The sequence below is a fragment of the Loxodonta africana genome, chromosome 17 (genome assembly GCF_030014295.1).
Source record: "Loxodonta africana isolate mLoxAfr1 chromosome 17, mLoxAfr1.hap2, whole genome shotgun sequence".
Lineage (NCBI taxonomy): Eukaryota > Metazoa > Chordata > Mammalia > Proboscidea > Elephantidae > Loxodonta > Loxodonta africana.
The window spans coordinates 50,340,847-50,366,551 of NC_087358.1; the positions used below are offsets into that span (position 1 = coordinate 50,340,847).

Here is a 25,705-nt window from a genome sequence, read left to right on the forward strand (position 1 = left end):
GCACATTTCATGCCAGGTCAAATGTGAGTGAACACGGGGCGTGATTTGCAAAGACTAATGTTATCGTGAAATATCCACTATGGAGTGTATGAACAGTGGCTTAGTCATCTGTTGGTTATGAGTATTCCTGAACATACTGTTTTAAGTTCTGGTTTATGTGGTATTAACACTGAAATGTGTTTGTTTTTGCGGAGAAAGAGAATTAAGGAAAAATGGCAACTTTTAATATTTTTCTTCATCAAATAGTAATGTTAACTCAACTTTAGGTTTTCTTGTTTCAGCTTTTCACCATTTCCATTTCTGGCTCTTCCCCAAAAAGAGGGAACCTAAAATTCCAAACAGTCTTTGAGAATTGGCAGAAAAACAAACAAACAAACTTGGAATAAGGAGTATGAAACAATGTGGATGCCTGAGATTTTCATTTTCCTTTTTAGATTAAAAGCTCATTTTTAAGTTTGCTAATTTATTAAATTAAAGAGTGATATATTTTCAAATAATCACCATTGTATCTATAATACAATAATTTTTTGGGGGGTATTTTATATTGTACTTTAGATGGTTTAAAAAGAGCTAATTAGTTTCTCATTAAACAATTTATGTCATTTTGTGACATTGGTTGCCAACCCCTCGACATGTCAACGCTCTCCCCTTCTTGACCTTGGGCTCTCTGTTACCAGCTTTCTTGTCCCCTCCTACTTTCTTGTCCTTGCCCCTGAGCTGGGGTGCCCATTTCGTCTTGTTTTGTTTTATGGGCCTGTCTAACCTTTGGTTGAAAGATGAACCTCAAAAGTGACTTCAGTACTGAGGTAAAAGGGGGTCTGGTGGCCATACTCTCAGTTTCTCCAATCTCTGTCAGCTCAGTAAGTCTGGTCTTCTTTTGTGAGTTAGAATTTTGTTCTACATTTTTCTCTAGCTCTGTCCTTTATTGTGATCCCTGTCAGAGCAATCGGTGGTGGTAGCCGGGCACCATCTAGTTGTTCTGGACTCAGTCTGGTGGAGGCTGTGGTAGTTTTGGCCTATTAGTCCCTTGGACTAATCCGTCCCTTGTATCTTTGGTTTTCTTCACTCTTCCTTGCTCCCAGCAGGGTAGGACCAGTGAAGTATCTTAGATGGCCGATCACTATAGTATAATAACTTAGTGGTTTAGCCAATTCATTATAATTTTTATGTATATTTCTATGAAATTCCCATAATACTAAGTTTCATTTTTAACATAACAAAATTTTCAAACTACGTTTGTATCAAAAATGGTCAATTAACTTGAACTGTGCTAACCTGCAGATTTCTACTTTTATCTTACCCTCGAAACGCATTTATTTTTTACCTTAGCTGAGCTTTAAAGTATTAATAATTTCTACCAGAAAAATCACCACACAGTGACGAGCAAGGAATAATCAAGGGTTGGAGTAGCTCTTATGCTTTCACACTCCATGATAGAGCCTAAGCGTGTCTTTTTTTATTTTTCACCATGGGTGGATTAACTCTTTGTTCTGTTTCATCTTCAGGTTCTATAGACTGATATTGTAACTTCTAATATTTTCAGTTTAACAAAAGTTAGTTACAATTTCACGGTTATGTTAGTTTCCAATCATTTTGACGTTTTATTTTATCCAATTGTGTAAAGTCAGTAATTTGCTTATGTGAATTACAAATTCCCCAAAATCATAGTTTATATAATAAAAAAAATACAAATTTACTGTATTCATTTGCATTACATAATCAAGTTTAATTAAAGACAACAATTATATAAGAAACAAACAAACAAACCAAAAAAAAAAAGCAGCTTCTGGGGCCCTCGTTGCGTAGTGGTTAAGGGCTCAGGATGCTAACCAAAAAGGTCAGCAGTTCGAATCCACTAGCAGCTTCTTGGAAACCCTATGGGGCAGTTTTACTCTGTCCTGAATGTTTGCTGTGAGTCAGTGTCAACTCCATGGCAATGGATTTGGTTTTTTTTTTTCAGGACATGGATGTCCCTTTATATTATTTTCTCTTTGATCAAAAGGCAATGTACATAAGCAACAAATTCAAAATGTTAGTAACCAATGTCAATTAAACTAATTCTAACATACTAGAAACATAAAAATTAGAGATATATTTTACCTTTATTATGGGCTATTTAAGTATAACTTCGGAGGGCTCTATGTCCTGTAGAGTATTAGTATTCAGAAATACGATTTCACTATCCATAACTGGTACATCCTTCAAGTATTCTTCTAACACTGAACCATTTGACATGTCTATATTCTCTCAAAGTTTCCTGTAATACAGAATTTTATACCCATTTTATTGATTTTTCCTTTGAATTGAGAAATAAAATTCTTTAATGTTGATAATACCTCTCTTTCTAATTAAATGTTTTAAATATGTGTGTAGAAGACAGGAGTGGTTTTATGTGACTAAGCGTTGAGTCCTTTCACCCATCATTTCTGGCAATTCAGAATCTTAACATACCTTCCTGAACTGACTATCCTTGTAGTCCCATGACTGGACACTGGCCAATTTGAGGAGGGCAGCTCTAAATGTGTTCTAGAGTTGACCTCACCCATAAGTAGAGTGGTGATAGTGGATGGACTGATAGATTTTAGAACTGAAATCCAGTGGTATGGATTCAGGGCCTTCTAGCTTAATGATATTACTGGCTTGTTTTGTAGGGGATTTTGGTAAATGAAAAATAATAACATGCCAAAAAGAAAACTAATAAGTTGTCATTTAATGCTAAGAGAATAAGGGTTCTGGTCAAATGGTATTTTATAGAAGTGCTCTGGGAGGTAGCTGATTGTGTAGCTGGTATTGAATGAGACAATATTCATGCCCTCTTATTTGTTGGTTTAAGGTTCTGAGCAGAGGAAACTGAATACTGACTGATGTGCTTAGTCCAAAATATTTTTTCTCAGGACTGTCCGGAACAAACTTTCTTGTTGAGAAGTTGGTTTATATTTGGAAGGCAGTAGCCTCCTTCTTTATTCACCTTCATTTTCTACCAGTAACGCTAAGAAATGAACATACACTTCCTACCTAGAAATAGCCACTCACTGGATCTGTCTCTGTCTCTGTTGTTGGACTTCTTGTTTCCCTTCTCCAGCTCCAGCACCCCCTCATCCATCGCCTCAAGGTCTAGTTTACTCACAAAAGGTGTGTTCCAGAAACATAGACCCTGGCTTTAGTTGTACAACGGCATTTCTCATATTCGCGGTATTTCTTTGATCAATAAACCATTAAGTACAATCTCTGCTCGTAGTGGCATGTTTTAACTGTGTGAGGAATAAGACATGTAAATATTCAATGGGATTAGAAGATTAGATGCAGTTTGGAAAGAAGCCTAAACATTTGCGTTTGAAACTTGGTGTACCAGATTTTCTTTGATTAAAAATTCTAGTTTTTGTAGTATTTGTATCCATATTATTAATTCTGTTAAGCTATCTGTTCCTTAAAGGAATCAAAACATTTCCAGGAAGAATGAATTGAACAATAGTCCTGTTTGTGGTAATGTATTTTGATCTGCCACCATTTGGTGTCACTATAGGGCAGAGCTTTTAAACTTTGTTTAATAGTTCTTCTTTCTTTCTTTTTTTTTAATCCAAGGATGTGGGAACTTCATGAATGTTACCTTGCGTTCCAAATGCCTCGTTTTAAACTATACCATAATATTTTTGTCATAAAACATTTGGATAACAAATAAAAACATTCAATGCCATGTGGAAGTTCCCCATGTCACAGTGCTTCATTGCCCTCCCCACAAATCATTTTTAACTGTTTGTGGTCCTTTGTCCCAATCTTGTTTCTTTGTATGCATACGTGTTCACATGCACATTTTAAAAAATACGTAATTCTGAAGCTTTTTTCACCTTTGGTGAATTTCTTTTCATGTCGTACTGTTTTTAAAGTCTTGTGTAATATTTCATATTTTGTACTGTGATTTTATCTTTTATCCATTCCCTTAATGAAGGTTGGTTAATTGTTTTGTTTTTGTTGTTGTTCAGACTTTTTTAAAAGATATTTCAGCGTACATCTTTGTATATGTATTTGTGAGGTCATGTATTATAGAGGTGAAGAGCACGACTCTGGGTTCAAATTCCAACTCTACTATTTACTACCTCTGTGTTCTTGGGTAGTTATTCATTTTTCTGTGCCTCAGTTTCCTCATTTATAAGTGGAGATTGTAGTAATTTCCTATTGCTCCTGTAACAAATGACCACAAAGTGGCTTAAAACAGCACAATTTATTATCTTACAGTTCTGGAGGTGAGAGGTCCACATGAGTCAACACGGCTGCATTCCTTCTGAAGACTCTGGGGGGGAATTTGTTTTCTTGCATTTTTTAGCTTCTCCAGGCTGCTCAGATTTATTGGTTTATGATCCTGCATCACTGACCTCTGCTTTTGTCATCACATCTCTTTTTCCGACTTTCTTGCCTCATTCTTTCCCTTAAAAGGACCTTTGTAATTATTTATTCTGAGCCCTCATGGCTCAGTGGTTAAGAGATAGGCTGCTAACCAAAAGATTGGTAGTTCGAATCCACCAGCTGCTACTTGGAAACTTTATGGGGCAGTTCTACTGTGTCCTATAGGTCACTATGAGTCAGAATTAGCTCATTGCCAATGGGTTTTGTGATTACTTTGAACCACCTCTCCAGATAACTCAAGGATAATCTTCCCATCTCAAGAGCCTGTATTTGATCATGTCTGTAAAGTCCCTTTTGCTATGTGAGGTAACATAGTCAAAAGTTTGAGGGTAAGGACATTGACATCTTGGAGGGGATGCTATGTTCTGCCTACCAGAGGGACAATAATAGTACCTACTTCCTTTGAATTGTTCTGAGTATTAAGTAAATACCATGACTTAAGACAACACAAATACAGTGAGCATGTATAAATCACTTTGTAATCCTAAACTCTTTATAAAGCTTAACTTTTATTATTAATTATATGGTTATTTCTTTAGGAAAGAGCCCTAGAATTTCAATTGCTAGGTCAAAATTCATTTTTAATCTTGATAACCAAAAAGTTAAAACAATTCTGACTCATAGCGACCCTATAGAACAGGGTAGAACTGTCCCCGTAGGGTTTCCAAGGAGCGACTGGTGGATTTGAACTGCCCTCTTTGTTAGCAGCCCAGCTCTTAACCACTGTACTACCAGGGCTCCTTAATCTTGATGGCAACTGCCAAATTGCCCTTGCAGGAGGTTTGTCAATAAATAAACAGTGTAAGAGAAGACTTCTTTTTTTTTTTTACAGTATCATCTGTATTTTATATTTTTTCACTTAGTGTTTGTTTACCTCATGTTTCCTGATTATTGAATGAGATTGAAGGATTATTATATATTTATTGGTATTTATATTTCTTCTTAGAAATAAATATTTCTAATTGCCTATTAATAGTTTATTTTTCTATTGTTTTATCTTTTTTCTTAAAGTAATTTCTTATATAATGTATATGAATATTTTCTGTTTTTCTCACTGCCTGTTGCTTGTCTTTCAGCTTTTATTTATGTATTCTTCTGTTCCTTACATTTTTGAAGTTTGTTTTTAAAAACTGACAAACTTTGTGCTGTGTACCTAGTGGGAGCGTAGTAAATAGCAGTGGATTGATTCTTTGGTGTGATTTTTATGAAGCATTTTCTACAGATGCAAAATGGAAAGGGGCCTGCCCCTGGATATTCTTTATGGGTTTCCTAAAACCATTCACTTCCTCCCCATAACGTTCACATTGACATCCAAAATTCTTAGAATGACTTTAGGGGTTTTTTTAAGAGCAGCTCTGTTTAAGTATAATTGTCATACAATAAAGTGCACATATTTAAAGTGTACAATGTGATTAATTTTGACATTTGTACACCCATGATACCATCACCATAATCAGGTAATGAACATATCCCTTATGACTAAAGATTTCCTTGGGCTTCTTTGTAATCCCCTCCTTCCCACCTGCCTACCTAGAATTAGGTGTTTAGTGAAGCAATTCCTGTCATCCCTCCCACCTCATATCTGACTTTCTCCCTGTGCTTCCTCTTTGCTAAACAACTTACTGTGCTCTGAAGGCACCATGCTCAGGCCTGTCAGCATCCCTCTTTTCATCTCCTTTTGAGAAAATCTTCTCTGGATAGCTTTCTCTCACCACTTGTCTTGTTCCCTACAAAATTCAGCATCCTTCCTTTTTGTTCCTTGTGCATGTCTCTAAATGGCTCTTATTACACTGGAATGTAAATGTTACTTTACAAGTCCCTGTCTTCATTTATGTCCTGAACTTTTTGACTACCGTGAATATATCATACTCATCTTTATGTTCCTAGCACATGCCACATCTTCTGGCATATAGTGGCCACATAACGTTGGTTAAATGGATTATGAAAGAAGCAAGAGATAAAGAGATGGAAAAAATATGGAAGAATTTTTTATGTAAAACATGCTTCTTAAAACCACTTTTCAAATAAATATTTTGAGGATTTTTAGAGATAATTATTTAAATTTTTATTAAATTTTTTTCTCTCCATGGTGATTTCTCTGTGGGTAAGAATGGACTAATTCAAAAGTAGACCAAGTAACCAACGCCTTTAAATACAGAAGTCTTGAGTTCACAACTTAAAAAGAAAAAAAAAATAAAAAGATCACCTTAAGTGATTCTGGCTGTTGTAGGCTACTCAGCTGCTGGTGCTAATATTCTATAGCCCTCTTCATACCTCACCCTAGCTAGATAGGACTTTCTCCTTGTCCTTTTTTAACTCAAAGGCCATGTTTGAGTCTTTGAATATTCAAAGTATCCTAGACAATACTTCTTTTAGTATTTAGTAGATTTCCTTTCTAAAATGTATTCAGCAAATTGTGATTTGGTGTAAGAATTATGCTTATTGAAACACCTTCAGAAAAGACTGACCAAGATAGGTAAGGAACGTAGAAGAATATTTCCACTGAGCCATTGCTTTCCCAGTCTAAATATTTGCAAGGCTTTCTTTTGTTCCTTAGGTATTCATTATTTCAAGCACTTTGCAAATGTCCAGGTATAAAATCAATCATGTTTCTTGGAATTAGCACTTTAAAATTCTTAACAAAAGATATGGAGTTAGTCTGATATAATTTCTTCTTTAAGAACCCATTTTGGCTTCTTGTAATTACTGCTTCCTTTTCTCTTTAATGATTCATCTTCAGTTCTTGTCTGTCAACGACATAAATCTTTCCAGTCTGAAGTTGGCAGAATCTACTGTCTTACTCCTTCTGGAAAACAGGAGTGCCTTCGTCTGCTGCTGCTGCTTTTTGGTACCTGTCCAGTTGTCCAAGTTCCGTCAAATTCCACAACGCTTCTGATGGCACTTTGACAGTCTCATCTGAAAATTTTTCGCTACTCAGGAAGGACATTTGTTAGTTCTGTGGAAGGTATATTTTTATATACCTTTTCTATTTTTACCTATATAAATATAAAGAAAGCTATTATAACTATATTTATAGCTACTTAAATCTTAGAGTTATGCTTCTCCTAAGATCATAAGCAGATTTTAGTTATTCTTGTCACTTTACCTTGCAACCTTCTTGACATGATTCTACCAGAATTCAGGACTTAATATAAGCTCGTTAGCACAGATGGTTTTTCTTTCACCTAGTTCAGGGCTTATTAATTTAGCTTGCTTTCAATTATCATTGATTTGTAGCTTAAAATTCTTCAGACATTTAATGCTTCTATAATTTCTCTTATGAACTGACTCCATTCTTCCATCACTTTCAGCAGCCTAAGTCAAAACAGTTACAATGCCATTTGAATTTTTAATTAAACTGATTAAAGTTTTGTTGGTTTAAGTAGTTAAAATCAGTCATCACCTGATAGATAGCTTCACCTTGCTCACTCTAATATAATCTCTGCTGATCTTTTCCCTATGGATTTCATCTCAGACTTCTTACATGTGAGACAGTAGAGTTATGTGCTTACACAGCTCTTAGTAGGTGATATATATCTTTTTTTATTTGTTACATGTTTTATACCAAGTAGTTCAAAATAATTTGTATAGCAGTTTTATTGATTTAACCAAATATACTAAAATTCACGGAAGATTACAAGCATTTTAACAGTTAATATTGCCTCACTGCTGATACAAAAACCCAGAACCAAACCTGTTACCATCTAGTTGATTCTGACTTATGGTGAGTCCATGAGTTTCGTAATAGAACTGCGCTGTGTAGGGTTTTCAGCGTCTGTAATCTTATGGAAGTAAATCTCTAGGCCTTTCTTCCACGTGCCACTGGGAGGATTTGAACTGCTGACTTTTCATTTAGTAGTCGAACGCAAACCATTTGTGCCATCCGGGGACCTTGCTTCACTGCTGATTGATTGGATATATTTAAGAACTATTCTAGTATTGATTTGACCTTTCACAAGATAACTCTGAAGAAATGGCTTCGGGTAACAACTTTTCTATTAACACAGGCCTCCACCTTTTGGTATTCTAGGGACTTGGACTGCCAGATATTTCATGGATTAATTTAGACCATGAGGTTATATTGGTAACTATACCACTGCTTTGATACATTTTATTTGAATGCCTTGTCTCCTTGCTTGATTGATTGAGTTGATATTTATTGAACACCTGCTCTGTGTTAATCATTGCTCTAGGCTCTGAGTGTATTACAGTGAACATATGCCTTAAACATTATGGATCTTACATTTTAGTTGGGGACAGTAGCAATATACACGTAAACAGAAACATGCTGTAATATCAGATAGTAGTGGATGCTCTGCAGGAAGTGGTGCGGTGAGTGTGTGTATGTGTCTGTGTGATTAATATGGCTAGGGAAGGCTCTCTGAAGAGGTAATATTTGATTAGAAGCCTGAATGACTTAGCTATGTGAATATCTCAGGAAAACATGTTACAGGCAGAGAGCACTGCAAGCACCAAGGCCTTGAACGATAATCAAGTTTCGCATACTTGAGACCAGTGTGGCTGAGGCAGAGCGGATTAACGAGTGGTAGGATAACGAGTGGTAGGAGAGGATGTTAGAGAGGCCGCCCACACCTTGATCATGCAGGGCCTTGCAGGTCATGATGTGAGGCCTGTGAATTTTCTTCTAAGAAGGCTACTGGAAAATTTTAAGCGAAGGAGTGAAATGACCAGATGTCATCCTGGCAGCTGTGTGGGGGGAACAGATTGTGGGGTGGGGGTGAGGGTGAGGGTGAGGGTAAGGGGGTAGAACATAAATTGAAGCCAATGGTCAATTGGGAAGCTATTACAATGATCCAATTATTAAGGTGAGAAATAGTGGTGGCCTGACAGTGGGCTCACTGGTGAGAAATGGTCATAAAAATATTTTGAAAGTAGTGAAGGCAGAATTTTTTGACTGATTGTGTTTGAGGTATGAGATGAGTCAGGGATGACTCCAAGGTTCTTGGCCTGTGCAATTAGAAAGACAAGCATTTCCAGTTACTCAGAAGAGGGAAAGCCTTGCAAGAGGAGCAGATTGTTGGAAGGGACGATCACTTAAACTGTCCGTAGACATCCAAGTGGACATATGAATTATGCAGTTGGGGTGTAAGCTGGGAGTTCAGGACTGACGATGTAAATCTGAGAACCAGTAGCATATAGGTGGCATTTGAAGCCATGGGACTGGATGAGATCACTTAGAGAGTGAATTAGAAATGTACCACAAGAGGCAGTGAGGGCAAGGTGAAATATGCGAACCTTACTGTTTTTCTCAGCTTTCTCCCTAGAGAGGGACTCATCCTCCACAGGGTTTTGTTTGTTTTTGCTGCTGGTTACCACCTCTCTGAGGAAAATTACAGTCCCTGGTCTGGGGAGTTGTCCAAGGTGATTTTATAATGACACTATTGCAGTTTGTTTCAAAAACTAAGCCTGAGTTGGGGTGAGAGAGCTATTTGGCATTTGTAGAATATATGTCTACGAAAAAAAAAAAATGTTTTTTTTTATGTCTACGAAAAGAAAGAAGAAACTGCTTTTGCCTGCAGACCTTGCTCTCATGTGAAAGGAAATGAAATAATCTCCAATAAAAAAAAAAAATCTCTAATACATCGTAATAAATGGATAGTGCATATATTTTGAACTCAGATTGAGTTAAAATGCCAAAAGTGTCCAGACATATTCTTTGATAGCCCTGATTTAATCAAAGGATTGAGTTCATTTAGTTCAAATCTACATCAAAATAGTAAAATGAAATCCTCCATTAACGGGAAAAATCACTCACGTACTACCAATTGTGTTCTCTGTAGAGTGGGCGGATAAGTGGAATTGAGCTCTGAATGAATTCTCTTCTGAGCTTTTGTTACTCCTGTTCCCTTGAAATTAGTAGAATGTCAGCTACATTAAATAACTCTGCAATTCTTTAATTTATTAGGACTAATAAAAATACAGCACGACTGAAATAATATGCTATTTCATTGAGTTGCTAACACTACTGAATTTCTTAAAAAGTCTGAATTTTTGAACTGTGATATGTATTGATTTTTCCCACCTTTTTCATTTGGTTGCAAAAGCTACATAATTTTGCTTGTGTTTTATGTAGTGTGCATACATTTGTGAAAGAATCTGTTAATATTCAGAAATGATATATATATCTCAATTTATCTTTAGCGTAGTCTACTTTTAATGTAACAACTAGTGATTTCTGTCAGACAATATTCTGTATCTATAACCTAATATAATATCACATAGTAATGTCAGTGATTTCCCATTTTAAAGGAAAATCCTCAATCCTTGCAATGGTCTACAAGGCTGTGCATAATCTACCCCCATCTAGGCATTTCTCGCCTTATTTCCTACCACTCTTCAACTGTGTAACTCAGTTTTGGCTACACGGCCTCTATACTGGTCATCAAACATGCTAGTCACATTCTTGGGGGTTTTACCTTTGCTGTGTGGATTTTATATTTGATGTTTATTTTCCTTGGATTGTGCTTCCCATATATATCCAAAAGACTTGCGCCCTCACGTCCTTTGGTCTTTCTTCATATGTGAACTTCTGGAGATCTTCCTTTAGCACCCTATTTGAAATTGCATGCACAACTGCTTGTTAAATGGTCTCATGTAACAGAATAGCTAGAGGAGATTAAAATATTATTCTGCATTAGTTTGATTATTTTTTTAATATGGTATCTGAGACTTGTTACATAAGAAGATGAGTGTAAGTTTTGGGCCAATGATATCAAGTATGGCACTTACTTAAGTATGGTGACGCTGCTACCATAGAGTAACCAGGTAATTCTATACCAGTTGTATTATCTGACTTTTGTATAGTAATGTACAGTTTAGAAAGTGCTTTTATATACATTTATCTGCTATATCCCTCACAACAGCCCCTTAGGTTTACAGGAACTGGAACTCTTATAAGGAGCTCTGGCGATACAGTGGTTAAAGCGATGGACTGCTGCTAACAGAAAAGTTGGTGGTTCAAAACCACCAGCGGCTCCATGGGAGAAAGATGTGGCAGTCTGCTTTCTTTGAGATTTACAGCCTTGGAAACCCTGTGGGGTCTCTATGAGTCGAAACCTACTCGACAGCAGTAGGAGGGGCATGGAAACTCATCTACAATAGGTGACTTAACCAAGAACCCCCACACTCCACAAGCAAAAGACAGGGCTTCAAACACAGACTTTCTGACTCTATTTTTCAACATTTCATTTTTAGTATGCTCTGCTGTTTCCAGGTAAAGGGCTCTTGATATACTCACCAAAAAAGTAGATGTATATAGGAAGTGGGGAAAAGGCAAATAAATGCAAATGAAAAGGTTTTTAATGATTGACATAGCTTACATCATGTTTGCTTAGGATCAGTCCTGTTTTCTTTTCTTTTCAAAAACCAAATACTAACCATTTTCTATCTTTAGGAACACAGGACCCGAGTAGGGAGGTGACCTTCTATCCCACCTTAGAGAGCCTTTTTGGGCCTCTCCTTCTCTGGAATGTGAACTGCCTTATCTGATTCATGACTCTTATGGCGTGACTGCTGACCTCACTTGGCAAGGTCTTTCTGCCTTCTCTAAGAGCCCTTTAAAACTTCTCAGTACACAGAATTGGTTGTATAAAGTTTTACTTAATTATGGTGTGGCTCCTGGGACAGAGGGTGCTGGTGTTTGGCCCCATGTTTATTTGGTTAATTATATTACTTGTCTGAGTTTTGCTTTTTTTTTTCTCTTTGCTTATATTTTTATTTTTGTATAGAATTGTATATTTCATTAAACATTCTTATCTTCCATACTAGACTTGGCTCCTGTGAGAGGATAAATGTGTGTGTTTTTTTTTTTTTTTTCTTCCTTCTAACATTGGGTCAAGTTTCTTGTCCTGCAACTCAGCTGTTATCCATTATTATGGCTATTTTTCTTTCTTTCCAAGAATGCCAATTTTGTACCCAAGTTCAGATATTCTTTCCAAGAATGCCAATTTTGTACCCAAGTTCAGATATTGTATTTATTTAGAGGAAGGGATAGGGAATAAAGTACTTTTTTCTCCCTTTGGTGAAAAGCTACGGTTAATTTATATACCATCAGCATCACCACCAGATAATTTGACTTTATATATGTGTTCAAATGTCTGTTAGTAAAATCTAATTATATTCGTGTGTGCGTGTGTGTACTGTACCACTTCGGTACATTGTCTTATACATGAACTAGTCATTACTTAGTAGTATGCATTTTAATTTGCTTAAAGGTTCTCAAACTTTGTGGTTGTATGCTGAAACTGTTTGGGCTAAGGTTTATTCTGCCAGTTTTTATCCACTGATGTCACATTATGTATCTTTTTTTCCTGTAGTAAGCTATGTGGCATTACGAAGTTTTATGCTGTGAGCGAGTCTTTCATATAAGAGTCTTTCATATCCTTTAAGTATCCCTAAGTTGCTTCTCACGGAACAACTAGCCACAGTAAAGCACCTAAATCCCTCTCATCAGTTGAAGGCTACTGTGTTCTAAGGGCAGCTTCGTACCGTGGATTTCCTTGACACTCTTTATTTGTGCTTTTCCTAAGTTCTGACCCAGAATTTTTTTAAAGCTTTATATGTTTTGAATTTAATCAAGAGAAAACTAGTTCTGTTAGTTATGGCATGCCTTTCCTTTCTGCTATTCTGTTCTCATTATATCACTTTCTGTACTCTTTTGCCTTCTTTGCTTTTGTAAGTGCTTTTCTGAGGAGAGACTATGTCTACTATGTTCTTAGCCACTTATTTCTTGCTGGGGTCTTAGAACTTCCTTTGGAACTATTGATGATTCTGACCACTGATTTTAATAATTGTCTGTCTTGCCAGTAAAAGAGTACTCACCTCCGCCACCCAACTTTCTCCTCCCTATTATGCTAACCAAAGGGTTGGCAGTTCATATCTGCTAGGTGCTCCTTGGAAACTCTGTGAGGCAGTTCTACTCTGTCTTATAGGGTCGCTATGAGTTGGATTTGACATGACAGCACCGGGGTTTTTAGTTTTATAATGCAGGTGTCTCTCAATTTTTTTTCCTAACCAAAGATCTTAGCTATAACTCATCCTTTATTTGTTATGTCCATTGCCTGGACCCAACCCTTCATCTTATCTTCAACAGACTTTCATTTGTCCTTAGCACACCTTCGTTGGTACCCACATAGTTCTCCCATTCTGCCTATAATGCAGATCATAGACCTGGCCCTTGTGGCATCTTTGGACAAAGCAATGGACATACTTTATACTGAAGGGCAGAGGAATTGCCTGAAAAAATATGTCATGGTGATTTGATTTTGAATGCTTCCAAAACACACTGACCAAATCAATGGCTTGAACTGAAGCATGAACCCAAACACCCAATGAATTTCTGAAAGGCCATTGATTTTTAGAAGCCCCTGAATGTAGAAGCAGAGAATAAAAACTGCAATCAGTACTAAGAAACACAGCAAGGTATCATTCTTAATAGGTTAACGTTTAGAATAAATACAGAAAAACCTTTCCGTTAATATTCTTGCATCAGAGAAAGAGCAGGAATCTGGAAAATGGCATGAGAAAAATCAAAAGAAAGGAGAGGAAATGGTCATTTGAGGTTATTTGGGGTGAGTCGATATTTTAAAATATGAGCTAATCAGTAGATATTATAGGAAAAGATCCTCTTGTTCTTTATTACTTTTGAATAAACTAATCTGCAATATTGAGGGCTTTTCCTGTGTCACTAACTCTATCTCCACTACTCCCCACCCTGCATCCCCAAAGTACTACCAAAAACTTTAGTGTCTACTAGTGGTATCGGCTTCTGGGGATGGGGATAAAAGGGCCAGCTGACTAGAATTAGGTCCAAGGATCTGTTATAATTTTTGTTTAGATTCTTTCCCTAGCTCCAACTTCCCCTTTTACTCTGTGACTAGCCCACGATTTCCTGGTTCACTGGTCAGTCTTGAACATGCAATTAATTAATCCACTTGCAAGTTCAGAAAATTTAGCCATAGTGACTCTTGAATGTAAATACTCAGTTTATGGTGTTGTCATGATTTCTGATAATCCCTCTTGTGTTAAATGAAATCCTGATAGGCAGGCAGGGTTCGCCATGCTTAGAGTGCTTTTATTTCATAAATGTTAATGAAATGGGAATGGCAAGCCAAATTTAAAATAATATCAAGTGTAGGTGTTAATTTACAATATTGTTGAGAAACAGTATACTCTCAGTGATGGAGATCCGAGGCCAGTTCATCATAACCGTATTTATTTTTGTGTTTGCCGAGTGTTGATCATCTACTGCATTTCAGGCCCTGTGTTTCGTGTTTATGCATTATCCCCTTCCACGTAGCAGCTAGTGACCTTGTGTTATAAAACTATAGAGATTGTACCAATATGAGATTATACCACTTCCAAACTTAAAGTATTCTAATGATTTCTGAAATTTACTTTGTGGACCCTGGTGGCGCAATGGTTAAGCGCTCAGCAGCTGACCAAAAGGTCGGCAGTTTGAACTCACCAGCTGTTACACAAAAGGATGTGGCAGTTTGCTTCCCTAAAGATTTAAAAACAAAAACAAACCCTTGTCAAGTCGATTCCAATTCATAGTGACCCTGTGGGACAGAGTAGAACTGCTGCATACAGTTTCCACGGAGCAACTTGTAGATTCAAATGGCCAACCTTCAGGATAGCAGCCAAGCTCTTAACCGCTGCACCATCAGGGCTCAGACTTGGAAATCTTATAGAGTTGATATGAGTTGGAATCCACTTAACAGCAATGGATGTATAAATTTAACCACTCCACTTTTAGTTTGATTAATGTTAGCATGGTATATCTTTTTCTGTCCTTTTCCATTTAACTTACTGGTGTTGTAGGAAGCATATAGTTGAGTCTTGCTTTTCTATTCATTCTGAAGATCTCTGCCTTTTAATTGGAATGTTTAAAACATTCTCATTTAATCTGATTATTCATATGGTAAGGTTTGATTCTACAGTCTTGCTTTTTTTTTATTTCTCATCTACTCTTTGCTACTTTTTTTCTGCCTTCTTTTGAATTTTTTAAATGACTTCATTTTATCTTTCTGTTGGCTTATAAGCAAGTACTCTTCATTTTGCTTGATTAGAGATTACTTTAGCTACCTTTAAGCGATTTTTTAAAAATATTTTATTTTTGGTGAAAATATACACAGAACACACATCCATTCAACAATTTCCTTTTTTTACTGTACTTTTGATGAAGGTTTACAGAACAAAGTAGCTCTTCATTAAACAGTTAGTACACATATTGTTTTATGACATTGGTTAACAACCCCATGGTATGTCAGCACTCTCCCTTCTAGTCCTTGCCCCTGGGCTGGTGTGCCCCTTTAGTCTCGTTTTGTTTTATGGGCCTGTCTAATCTTTGGCTGAAGGGTGAACCTCAGGAGTGACTTCATTACTGAGCTAAAATGGCATCCAGGGGCCATACTTTTGGGGTTTCTCAGTCCCCTCCCCTCTCGTCTTTCTCTTTCTCTCTGTCTTCTTAGTTATAGTACATTCCATGTGGGCCAGATACTGTCTTATTTTTATTATGAATGCCCTTGACCTAAAACAGTATTTTGCCAGTGATAAATATTTGATACATTAATGAGTGAATAATTCTCCCTGATTCTCTTATAACTCCGGAAACAGGCATTACCATATCATAGATGAGGCAACTTGTTCACTCACCTAGTAACTATTATACCTCAGAGAAGAGCCATGTCTATTTGATACTAAGAACATACTTCATTTTTCATCATAGCAATCACTCTTGTATTTCTGTTTGTTGTAGACGCCTACTGTGCTTGAAGTTGTCTTTAGCAGTAGTTACTTGCTGTATGCTTTATTACTGAAGCAATTAATTTTTTAATATTTGAAGGTTAATGTTGACTTATTAATAGGTACAAATTACTTAGAATGTTTAAATACAAACTGAAATTGATGCTAACTCAAAATAAGTTATTGGAAGTTATGTTAGTTTCTGCTTTTTCACTTAGGGATTTAATTACATTTCTAAATCTTTTATATAAAACCCAGTAGAGTTTCCAAGTCTTTTATATAGAAAGCTTTTTTAAAAATGAGACATTTAAGTCCGAGATCTGAATTGTACATTTTTTTTTTTCCTAGTATGGAAACATGATGTGTTCTAGTCAAATCATCTATGTAGTATTGAAATTTTATGGCACAATTTGCTTAATTTGTTTCATTTGGAAAAACAAAACAAACCTCATTACAGTCACATACTAATTACTAGCCATGCATCACTCACTTGAAATAAAGCCTAAAGCATTTTATAGTTATAAGCAAAAAGGTCTCTTATGATTCATCACTTTGCAAACAGTACTGTTTTAGGTTGCTTTTTAAATGTACCATCAAGTGCCCAAGAACCATTTTTCTGTATTCCACAAGTCTGATTATGTAGCTGTACATATTCTCTTCTAAGACTATGTTGGAAACATAATGAAGAGGGCAGACTGGACTTATGGAGCTAAGTTACAAGAGTTAGGCAACTTGGTAGCATTTGTTGCATAAGGTAGCAATTGTAGATTTGATAGTTCATTTGCGTTTTTGTGTTTTATTCTTGAAGGTACCTTTATTTCTAGAACAATCCATAAAGTGCATTTTAATAAAGTTGGTAGATACTGTAATGGCTATTCTACCCATCGGGCTACCCCCATTAATACAAAAGTGAAAGTTTGATGAGAATTGTTTATTTGCATACTATTTACATAATCTCAAAACATTTGCCCCTATATTATTTATTAACTATAAGGAAAAAAAACTGGTGGGCAACACCTTATGTTAATATGTGTATACAGAGAAGAAAAGGGAAAGAGACTTATAAAGGAAATGGGGCAAAATGTAAAAACTTGATTAACCCGGATAAAGACTTATTACATCATAATAAAAAGTTTTAAAAAAAATTCCATTTACAGTAACATCCTAAAATAAATTACTTAAGGATAAGTTTAACAAAAGATATATAAAATACTAACAATGACAAAAGTGGACAAAATATGCAAGTCAACTGTTCTCAGGCAGTGGACAACTAGTAGAGAAAAACTGCAATTCCTGAGAGAACAGAAACTCATAAGCCTCATGACCTGGTGAAAATTTCCAAATTGTAGCACAGAGAACTGGAGTTTGAGCAGAGCATGTGATTCTCTCTGATCTGAAGACATAGAGATCAGAATTTATGGCAGCTGAAACAACTAGGATCTGTAGGGCAGGCACAGAATAAAAGGGAATGATGTAGAAAGGGACTCCAGTGGTCCATGTAATCTCCCTTGAGTCTGTTCCTTAGGACTGGGATGTTCATACACTGGGCAAAACTTACCAGATAGCCCAGCTGTTACAGGATGAGAGTGGAACAGAGATACTGGAGGTTTAGCATTATTGGAGAGTCACTTGGTGGTGCAAAATGGTAATACCCTTGGCTGTTAACCAAAAGATTGGAGATTGGAGACTGGGCTTCACCCAGAAGCCCCTCAGAAGAAAGGCTTGGCACACATGGGGTCTCCATGACACATATAGGGTTGCCATGAGTCAGAATTGACTCAGTGGCAACTGGTAGCATTACTGTGAGGCATTGTAGTTTTGTTCCTGCCAGAATACATATGTCTTCTTAACACATTGTTAACATATCTGACATTAACTCAAATAACAGAAAGATTTCACATTAAAAATAAGGCCACACCCTAAAGTGGAACCTACTCTAGAACTATTCTAAACCAAAAATCTGTTGCCGTTGAGTCAATTTTGACTTATAGCGACCCTATAGGACAGAATAGAACTACCCCACAGGGCTAACAGCAGCTGGTGGATTTGAACTATTGTCCTTTGGTTAGCAGCTGAGCTCTTAACAATTGCACCAACAGACCCATCCTAATAAAGCCTATAACCAAGCCTTGGTAAATTACTCAGTATAGACAGAGTTTTGATTGATTTGCCTGCTAAAATAAAAATGAACTTTCTTCAAAGCCATATTACAGAATTCTGATTTGCTACAACATTTTACATATACAATGGTCAATATTCAATTAAAAAACTAATTATAATAAAAAGTGATGTACTGCCTGGGTGGGGGGGAAGCAGCAACAATAAACCAGATCCAAGATGATCCAAATTTTGAGTTTCATTTGAAAAGACTTGAATGTGGATATTATAAATGTGTTCAAAGAACTAAAGAAAATTATCTTCAAAGAATTAAAGGAAAACATGGTCTTAATGATTGAACAGATAAGAAATCTTAGGGAAGTTAAAACTGTAAAAAAATCTACAATATGGAAATCCTAGGATTATAAACATCAATAACTGGAAAATTTAGTGTGTGGGTTTATTAGTAGATTGGAAGTGGCAGAAGAGTCAGTGAATTTGACCTCAGACCTATAGAAATTATTAAGTCTTAAGAATAGAGACAAAAATGATTGATATCATTGTTAAGATGTCATTTCTTTCCCAAAATCTGGATTCACACATTCCTAATAAAAATCCCAGCAGGTTTTATTATGGAAATTGACAAGTAATTACTAAAATTCATATGGAATCCAAAAGACCTAAAAAAAAAAAAACTAGTGCCATCGAGTCGGAAAATCAATTACAAAAGAAGACACAGTTGGAAGACTTAGACTACTGATATGATATCAAAACTGTAAGGTTTTGGCTTAAGGATATACAAGTATGTTTGTTTTTAGATTGTCTAGAAAGAGATACAGAAATATACCATCAATTGAATTTCAGTGAAAGTCTCAGGACTAGTAAATGGAGAAAGGAACTTTGTATCATATGATACTATGGTACTTGGATCTGCTTTGGACTAAAATGAATCCCAGCTTTGTCATACCACACGGAATAATTAGGGATGGAGTATAGACTTATAGATAAAAAAGGTAAAATGAAGAGCTTTCAAAATAAAACACACATAGGTGGAGAGAGTGCAAAATGATATAAATCACTCTGGAAGAGAGCGTGGCAATTTCTTAACAAGCTAAGTATGCATTTAAACTATATGTTTTAGATATTTAGTGGAGAGAAATGAAAAAGACTCATACAAAACTTTTCATATTAGGCTGTATTAGTTTCCCAGGGCTGCTCTAGCAAATTACCACTAACTTCATGGATTCCCCAAAATAATCCATTGCCATCAAGTCAGTTCCAACTGAACAACACTATCGGACAGAGTAGAACTGCCCCATAGGGTTTCTAAGGCTGTAATCTTTACAGAAGCAGACTGCCACATCTTTCTCCCACAGAGCGGCTGGTGGTTTCGAACCACCAAACTTTTGGTTAGCAGCCAAGTGTTTAACCACTGTACCACCAGGGCTCCTGCTTCATGGCTTAAAACAACAGAAATATATTCTCTCACAATTCTGGAGGCCAGAAGTCTTAATCAAGGTGCTGTCAGGATTGGTGCCTTCTGGAGGCTCTGGGGAATAATCTGTTCCATGCCTCTCGGGAATAATCTGTTCCATGCCTCTCTCCTAGCTTTTGATGGCTGTAATTCTTGGCATTGTTTAGCTTATCAACAGATCACTCTAGTCTCTGCCTCCATTTCCACACAGACTTCTTTTTCTCTCTCTTCTTTCTCTTACAAAGACCCAGTAATTGGACTTAGCTACCATCCAAAATTTAGGATGATCTCATCCCAATATCCTTAACTTTATTACATATGCAAAGACCCTATTCCAAATAAGGTCACATTCATAGGTACTGGGGTTAGGATTTGGACATATCTTTTGGAGGGGGTCACCATTCAGCTCACTACATAACCCAAAACTGAAACAATTCCAAAAGACTGTCAACAGGAAAATCATTAAAAAAATTTTGATGTATCTTTGCAATGAAATGCTGCTCATTAATATAAAGGAATGAAATACTGAATCTCACTACATGTACATTGAAACCTGCGAGAGCCAGAACTCACAGGACTGCCTTGTTTTCCGTTTTTGACAGGGTGATTTCTTAACACTTTTCTGTTTCTCTCTATTAATGGAAAATATTTGAGTTTTCCTTCTCTGACAGGTTTCCACCTTACACAGGTTCCAGCTTTTGCATATTTTACTGTATCCCATATTTTACTGTATACAAATCTCAAAATCATTTTGTTGAATGAAAGAAGCTAGACACAAAAATATTTACTGTATTATTGTTGTTGTTAGATGCTGTTAAGTTGGTTCCAACTCATAGTGAACCTGTGTACAACAGAACAAAATACTGCCCAGTCCTGCACCATCCTCATAATTGTTGTTACGCTTGAGCCCGTTGTTGCAGCCACTGTGTCAGTCTATCCCTTTGAAGGTCTTACTCTTTTTCACAGACTCTCTACTTTACCAAGCAAGATTACTGTATAGTTTCAGTAATGTAAATTTTAAGCACAGCCAAACTAAGCTATAGTGATAGAAATCAAAAGATTAGTTTTCTATGAGAGAGTGGGAATTGTCTGGAAGTGGGCATGAATGAATTTCAGAAGCTAGGATGGTTCTGTTTTTTTTTTTTTTGCCAGCTTTTTAATTCAACAGATATGCAACTTATGTGTTAAGAGTGTTTGCTAAGACTGCCAGCTTAAATAGGAAGTCTCTCGCTGTCTGTCTTTACCACTTGCACATCCTGAGTATCTACAGAGCTCATTTGGACCTCCTATAAAATCCTTAGTGGTCCAGTGTTGATAAGGAATTGTGAACAAAGGTGAAGCAATATTTGATATCTATAACCATTTATCTGTTTCTTGACTAGCAGCGAGGATATGTGTTTTTAATATTTTTTTGTACTATTCTTGGCTTTACCTTGCTACTATGAAACATGGAAAAAAGGTACCATATGTACTTTGCTCTGTCGTAGTTTTCTTAAATAATTTTAGCTTAGCAGACATTAGTATTATAAGAGCACATTTATTTAAAGTTTTTTTTTTTTTATATATATATATAGTATTCTGAGCACTACCTAAGCATAAGATATTTGAATAGCTACTTTTTGATGCCTTTATTGAATATAGGAGCTCTGGTGGCACATAGTTAAGAGCTCAACTGCTACCCGAAAGGTCAGCTGTTCGAACCTACCAGCCGCTCTGTGGGAGGAAGATGTAGCCACCTGCTTCCGTAAAGATTTATAGCCTGTGAAACCCTATGGAGCAGTTCTACTTTGTCCTATAGGGTCGCTATGAGTCAGAATCAACTCAATAGCAATGGGGTTTTTATTCAATATGGGATTTTCAGTCTTGAGGCTAAATGAACTTTTCTTTCCCTGAGAGTTCTGGAGATCCTGAAAATATTGAACAGCTAACAGTAAAGGGTAGGTATTTTTCCTGTAGTTTAGTTGAAAAAATCTGATTTAAAACTTTTTTTGAAGGATCTGAATTCTGTTATTAGCGTACTGCTTTCTCAGATGTCACTTCCCTTCCTCAGCCCTTTTTTTTCCTTTTCTCTAGTCTTATAGTTCACAAAAAGGCATTTGATTTTTCGTGTTCTCCTTGCTTGTCATATCTCTCCCATAAAGAACTGAAGAATTAACTAATAGAGAAGTATGAGCGGAGAATACAGTGTGGAGGGGACAACAAAGTGGATCTGGAGAAGTATTACCAATTCGACACAATAGGACATAGTTGGAAATACTAAGGAGAAAGGAAAGAAATATTGACATAGTAGTAGGCAGAGCTCACATCAAAGTCTTTCTCCAAAGTGTGTTATTTAATAGCTTAAAGAAACAAAAACAGTTGCTGCTAAGTTGATGCCGACTCATGGTGACCCATGAGTCGGCATCAACTTAGCAGAGTAGACCTGCTCCATAGGGTTCTCAAGGCTGTGACCTTTTGGAAGCAGATCTCCAGGCCTTTCCTCCAAGCTGTCTCTGGATATGTTTGAGTAGTCAACCTTTCGCTTAGTAGTCCAGCACTTAACCTTTGCACCACCTGGGAACTCCATCCAATAGCTACTGTGGGGGAAATTAAAGCCCATTTTTACTGATAAGAAGGTATAGTAGAGGAAGCTTTGTGCTTATTAATTTCCAATTGTGAAGCTCTTGAGTGGCAAGAAGACTTGATTGCACCAAGTTAGCTCTAGGCCCAAATCTTGCCAGCCATGTGATCTTGAAGGGGTCCTTTAACCTTCCTGAAACTCTGTTCCATTATTCCTTATAATTATGAAGTCACAAAGTATATGAACTAAAAGTTTACAGTATCATAAAAATTAATGTCAATTAAGACTGAAGCTAGTAGCTTTTCAGTCAGGGGCTTACTATAGTGTTTGAAAGGAAGTCAGATGAATGGTTAAAAAGTTTTATAATGACTTCAGGGAAGAATAACAAAGATATGGAGCATTTACTAAAATTTCTTTTGAGGTAAACCTACGTGAGTCTGCACGGCAGAAACCGAGGAAAAAACCCCAGCAGATTTTGAAAAAGTTGGCTACTGAAAACCTCTTATTTATAAAAGAAACTGTATGAAGGAAATCATATATGATGTTAAACATAACTGGTATAAAAAATGTCAAATTTATTTTGATTTTTTTTCCCCCATGAAATAATGGATAAGATTGAAATTACATGTGGAAAACATAACCATAATGGGTTATGGGAGATGGAATCTCCCTGGGGGCTTTTCTGCTTTGCACCCTTTACGACAGATGGAAGGAATTAGATGATACATGGTGCAAGGGCAGCAGCCATGACTTCTGGGCCTCTCACAGCACTGAGTGGGCACCCAGTCAATACTTGTTGGTTCATAGATTTTATAAAGGTCTTTTCATTGTACTTTTTCTCTCCTCCAACAACACATATGTTGCCAAAAAATAAAACTTTGAAACAGAAATTACCCTTAGGGATCTGGATATTGCTTCCTATTTGTTTTTGACCAGTTACTGCTTTCAAGGTTTCTTCATTCTGACATGTAGCATAGGTGGGTTTCAGGGTGGGGAGACTGCTCCCGCCTTCAAGAAATAGCAATGAAATCTACGTACTTTTACTTTCTTTTTTATGCCTTGAGATGGGTCCTCAGCTTATAACTCCTTATCGTCATACATTTTGGTGCCCAGAGTTTACACTGCTAAGACTCCTTAATAGTTCAATTATCAACTATTTACAGTTACTTTTACTGTAATCCTTCCCTTCTTCTTTTTTAAATGACTTTCTCTTGCCATTCAGAATATTATTGGGCACCATGGCTTGCCAATTCTGCATTCAGTTTAGTCTTTGGCAGCCTAGACAGAGTTCCAGGCTTCTTAGCACGTGAGCATGAAAATTCCTGGTGTTGAAAGGTTACGTGAAGTGGTGAAGATGAGGAAACGTGCTTTGGTTTTTCTAAGCTTTCTCACCTTTTCCTTCAATTGATCCCATCTGATGAAACAAACTTTAATTTTACTAAAGAAAAAAAAAATCCTGCCATTATCATTATAGATTCCACAATTTAGGGCTTTAGAACATTAGCTACAATTTAGACTTTTTCTTAAATAAAAAGGGCAACCATTTGGTTTCGGGGATCAATAGTAGAGTACAGACAGGAATTAGCTCAGTAATTTTGTTTACTAAAATACATTTATTTCATAATAGTTAGAAGACTTATCTAAATTTGGGAGAACAATATGAAAAAGGCTTCTAACAAATTTGTCGTTCAGATACCTGTTTTTCAGATTATCTTCCCTGACTTTGCTTTGTCAGGGCTTTTCTTGAACTCATAGCACTTTGTTCTGCATTACATCATAGACTTACTCTATCTTTTCAAGGTACCTGTCCCTAGTGCCAGATAAACTCATTACTCATACAAATCTAGGTTATATTTTTCTAGGAAAATTAATTACTTTGTGCTGGCTACATATGGTTAGCTTGTCAGCAGGAAAGCTTTAACATATTTTGGGGTGGTATAATGTAAGCATTTAAGCAGTCTTTTTTTCTCTTATGCACAAAGTAGTACATTAATATATGTTAGAATTAATATATTTACGAATACTAATATTTTGCATGGGGTACTGGAGAATTCCTCTCATGCTTGTTTCATAGTGCCAAATACCTGACTTCATAATCATGACTCAGGGTGTAGACTGAAAACAGACATGCTGTAGGCCCAACGTGTCCCTTCTGAATGGCTGTAAGTAATGTATACTATGTGCATGCCGTTTTGGGTGTCTCGCAATTCTACAGGATACCTAAAGAAGGATACACCATTATACACAATTAGGCCAATAGAATATGAATCCCTACCATTTGTAATGTTTAAGTAAGGATAAAAATTCTAGGGAAGTGAATCTACTTGGGGGCCTTACAATATATTTTAAGACAAATCAGATGACTTTCCCAGAAGTAATCACTGCTTAATCCTACTTTGTATGCTGGAGATACAAAATCCAAAAACGATTCATGCCTTCTAAGAATCGATACTAAACTTATTCTATAAAACCCTCATTAGTAATGTTTCTGTATATACATGTATATCTTTTTTGAGCTTATAGTCTTGTTACTCTCAGAGAAAAAAAAATATCACCGTATTTTCTCTAGACAGGGGAATTTGAAGACATTCCGTCAAATCTAGGAGTTTGAAGGCCTTCCTTAATGTACTGTGTGGAGGGGTTCTCTTATTAAGTACATCAGTTTAGCTCTCAGAACCTTGCTTGTGTTACACAGAAACATTTAACTTGCCAAGTGGCTGGGGAGAATACTAGATATAAACAAGCTAATTATATTATTTGCTAATGAAACTTTTCAATTACTATAAGACTTTGGTCTATCTGAAAATAATCTCTCAGAACTGTCTACTGAAAGCTAATTCTTTACTGCTTAGTTTTTTGGTGTAGGCTGGGTTTTATCATTATGTCATTAAGGCAGTGTCTGTATTATGATAGTGGAGTCTAGTAAGAGTCAAGATTTTGTGTGGTTCATTTTATTTTAAGTAGCAATCGTTATTATAAGCAAGTAGCTTTTCGTCTCTTTAACAGTCATGTTTTCATTGTGTTTAGCATCCTACAAGCTTCATGAATTATTGCTTCTAGGCTTTCCTTTAGGGTCCGCAACTTATAGAACTAATCCCCACTTTAACTTTATTGGCCGTATCACTTGTTTCCCCTGACCTTACCTCAAACTGTTTTCGATATCTAAAACAGTTATGGAATTGCGACAATCAGCTGTCACTGCTGCATCTATATGTTTTAAGTCTCAAGTCCCTAATGCATTTGGTCAAGGAATTTATATACAGCTTAAATGACCTGTGTAGCCAGCCCTCATGTAAGTGCCCCCTCCCCCATTTGTGTTACTAGGACCCTGAGAAGTGAGCTTAAAGACAAAGACTTGCTGCCCCTCTAGCCCCACTTTGTTCTTTTTGACACCTGCAACTCCTCCC

The 25,705-nt window shown here is 36.4% G+C and overlaps 1 protein-coding gene across 2 annotated transcripts in view; it reads left to right on the top strand.

Moving 5' to 3' along the window:
* DIAPH3 (diaphanous related formin 3) overlaps positions 1 to 25,705 on the top strand; it is a 588,341-nt gene that overhangs the window by 313,583 nt on the left and 249,053 nt on the right. The window lies entirely within an intron of this gene.